Genomic DNA, 4,612 nt, shown 5'->3' on the forward strand with positions numbered 1-4,612 from the left:
CGGCTGAAGGCGGCCTGTCCGGCACAGCGCCACGCTGCGGGCGGAGCGGGAAGGCGGGCTGAGCTCCCCTGCGCCGCCAGGGAGCCTGTAGCGGGCGGACGGCGGCAGCCTGCGCTGCTCAGGGCTGCTGGCATTCAGCTGTAGCACGCAAGACTGTAAGAGCACAGTCGTTTTAAGCACCCGAATTAAAAAAGACATCTTCTCGTGTCCGTCACGGAGTTTCTGCAGCAAATACTTCTATCTCAGAGTAAAGCCCTGCAAAGAACAGTGTGACAGCCTCAAGAAAGTACACACTCTGCCCTTAAGTATCCTCTGTGGACTCCAGAAAAGCCGAGCAAAACCAGAGTACACTCACAATATCCATCCTTAGAAAATGACAGAAACCCTGTTACTGTGAAGATGTAAAACAAGCAAAACAAAACCCCTAGTTTGGAATTATTGCACCAATACAAGTACCAAAAACAGAGGAAAATTTCAAAAAGAATGCAAAATTCACACACACAAAAATTATATTTATATATAAATATATGTATATGTGCGTGTATATACATATATGTATATATATGTGTGTGTATGTATGTATGTGTGTATATATATATATAAAATGGGGGAGCTATGCACCAGAAAATGACATGGGAAACATTTTGTATATCCACCTCTATATCTCAGGCGGGGTTTCTCACGCTTTCAACAAGATTTGTTGCATTTGTGCGACTGAGAACAGCTCACAGAACGGCATCCCTTGTTCCCAGCCACTTTTAGACCTTCCTTTCCTCCATTCAGTGCTAAAAGCCATCCGGTGCTGAACAACAGTATCCCACCGAGCCTCATTGTCCTTTCCCAAGCAGTTGGAAATCTGACCTATATAGCATCTGACCCTAAGGAAGGCTTCCAGACATTCCCAGCCTGAGTCACTGCAGACAGATCAAACGGTAAACGACAAGTTTTCTACAGAAAGTATAAAATAAGTAACCTAAGAATATCATTTACAAATACCACAAGATTCCCCTTAAGACATGAGAGGAAATAAAAATTGTAAAAATCACTGTGTTTTCTTCTAGAAATTTAATCAGTGCATAACTCAAAAGCTTAGAGAAATACAAGCAATAGCCAAAAGTTAAGATACACAACAGCAGCAGCTTCCTTTGAGCAAGCTCAGAGAAACCACCAGGCTTCTCCATGCAGTTTGTGGTTCCCAGGCGTACAATCTCTGCTCATAGAGAAACTGAGAATTAAGGAACTTAATTGCACATCTCAGTATTCAGGAAAGAACTGTGTAATGCATGGCATCTATAACACAGATGACAGTAGCTCTTTATACCCACAGCCTGCAGAGAAGCGTTTGGCTTATTTCCTGAAATGTATTATAACACATTATGATATAATTAATACTGTCCAATATAAACATAAGCTTTTCCACAATACGCAACAATTTATAGTTGAAGTCACATTCCTGGCCACAGTGAGGTCCTACACAGCATTTCACCCTTTCTAAGTCCACCCACTCCTACACACCTGGCTTAGACTCCCTTCTCTCTTCGCACATAAAGCAAGGTGCAGCAACTTCAAGGTATTGTACAAGCCAGCTGTTTCTCAGCTTAACCCAAAACAAGTCATTTTTTTATGATGCATTTATTATAGATACATAAGTTATTACCCCAATAAGAAAGAAAAATTCACAAAATAAGCAACTCTGTTCTTTTTATTATGAAGTAACAATACCTTGCATACATCATGCAATTTATTGCTCATTGACATTATTGCATATATCAAAGAAAAAAATCAGCCAATATAATGCAAGCTCCTAGACTGTTCAAACCAAATACAAAAATGCTCTACAGTATACTGAAATGCAAACACAGTTCAGAATTTTATAGCAAAAGGAAGATTTAAATGCATTGTATTTAACCATTCACCTTACTACACCTGTTCACCGTTGTAACCAATCTTCAGAATTACTATATTGCATTCTTAAGTTCTTGTGCAGTGATAAGGATTGCCACTACAATCAGGCCACATTACTATTTGAATTTAATAATATGATCCTAACATTCTGTGACAGTATCAGTCTTTTCTCCGCAAATCAGATTGTCATGGTTTTCCAGAAATCAGCCTGGAAGAACGATCAGTTTTCACTCTTGCTCTGCATCAGAGCAGAGGTATACCATATTTGTTGAGTCTCTCTTGAAGATTACATGAACATTTTTAAATTACAGACTATTACTTATGCCTAAATCATAACTCACTTGTTCCCAACAGATTGTAATTTGCTTTTGCATCAGTCTAACTGTGCTTACATGTTAAATCATTCTCCCCATATAGGTATCTGTAGACATTAAACACTGTTTGGTTTACACATGCTAGAAACAAATCCAGGATATTTGCATGTATGTGTATTAAATGTGCAAATTATACCAGAGCTCAGGATTAGCCCTTCTCTACCCTCTCCCTATCATATAATGGATTTCTCTTGTCAAACTTGAATAGTGTTACAATGAACAAAACCAGCATCTCCTGCATTGCATTCAAAGTGTTATGCTCTGTATTGGAGCTTACTGCTGATATTTAAATGTTGCATTTAAACAATCAGAATTTTTTCAATAACAAAATTTTTAAACTTAGAAGACAATTTCCATGCAACATGTTCCACTTGGGTGCAGATTTTCATATACTTAAATATTTATAGGCTCATAAAGGCATGTGCCATCCACAAGACAAGTACAGTTTTTGACATCCCACACAGAGATTAAAAATAAAGATACACTACAGAATATTTTATTTGTTTTTATATTTTCAATTTCAATGACTAAGAAGTTATAAATAGCACACTGAATCATTATATGGTTGATACCGAGGCATGCTGAACTCCTCATAAACCACTCTCTTAAAGACATTTCCTTTATATTACAAGTAGATTAAAAATTTATGTACATTGCTATCAGATGCCCTCTTAGGACACCACACCATGAAGCTGATCTCAGAAGGAATTTTGACAAAATATTTCTTAAACCAAACAATACAAGTTATTCTTCATAGCTACCTTCCATTCTTTACTGAGCAATAAAGTGCTTGGTTATTATAAATAGAGCAAGAATGCCAAAGGAGGTAGCTAGTAGAGATTTTAAATGGATAAGAAATCATAAGTGTTATCACCTAAAAGTATTGATTTGATGCTTAATCCCAGAGCTCTAAACATCCCAAGCAGCACATCTTTCTTTCTTTGCTCCATAAAAAGACTTCTCAAGTTGCATTCAGAAAATCATATGATCTTCCCCTGTCCAGCAAAGAGATTTCACCCAGGGTTTGGATGAATATTAAAGTTAGTAAATATTAATAATTTTTTTCCATTTGACTGGTGCCAGGACCTCAGCAGCAAAGTACTGTTCTTTCTCCAGCTGTCAAATGCATTCCATGGGTAGAGACACTCTACCAAGAACAAGTCCTGCCTTGTGAAGTTCCTTGCAACTGGTTAATGAAGTTCTATGGAAGGCTATTACAAATAGGAAAGAGGGCTACACATACTTCTCATAGCCTTCTACGTTTGTATTGCTCATCTGAAAATTCTAGTTCCTCTCTACATGGCTTTCTCGGTTGCTGAACACTGTAATAGACCTTAAGCTGGAGTAATTTTCAGTCAGCCCTTTATTTTCCTCTGAATGGCTCAGCAGAAGCTTTACAAAACAATTTTACAAACTTTTCTACTAAAAGACCTTTCACAGAAAGCTTGTATGTACGTATAGTTGAACACACAAGTCATCTTCATACAGCAATCAATAACTTAGAAGCCTTTTTATACAGCTTGAAAAGAAATTTTAGTTTCACTTTCTACCATTACAGAGATACAGGAATACATAACCTTTCTGCTGCTTGTCATTCTACCATTGTCCCAGCCACAGCAGCAGGTGTACTCAGCATCTCCTCCACCTCTCTTCTCTAAACATGCTTCAACGTATCTGCTCACTCACGTAAGCTTTTACTCAGAGGTTAATATTATTTTTTCCGTATGAATAATGCTTCACCATGATTTTTAATGTAAGAATGGAAACTATTATCTTCCAGACATTATAATTAATTTATTTTTAATAAACTTTGACATAAAATTTGGAATTGATAAGAATTTATATATATCAATCAGCTCCCTGCATTTTTCCTGCTCATAGAATATCTTTCATTATTCAGTAGATTCTATTTATAAGCAATTAAGAAAGTGCTGAGCTCACCCCAAAGAGCATTTACTTATAGAGGTAGAGTAGGTTTCAGAGATAAAATTCGTATCACTAAGTATGTGTACAGATACCCATTAAACATCTCTGTACGATGACTTCACTGAAAATCCGCTTTTGACTTCACTGAAATCTGCTGGAACACTCACCAAGAAAATGAGGATTTGAAGTATTTTTCCCCTCTGCAAGTACTGCTTCCACAAATCAATTGTAAAAGCAAAACTTGACCTACCATTCCCCTATAGTAGCTCTGAGAGCAGTATTTATCCATCTTCAGATGAAAACGTAAAGCCATAGAAAAGAGAAATTGGCATATTTACATACAGCCCTACTGGTACAAACAGGCGCTCCCATGATCACCACACCAATTATATGTAATGCGGTACTGA

This window comes from Meleagris gallopavo, chromosome 10, assembly GCF_000146605.3.
Source record: "Meleagris gallopavo isolate NT-WF06-2002-E0010 breed Aviagen turkey brand Nicholas breeding stock chromosome 10, Turkey_5.1, whole genome shotgun sequence".
Classification (NCBI taxonomy): Eukaryota; Metazoa; Chordata; class Aves; order Galliformes; family Phasianidae; genus Meleagris; species Meleagris gallopavo.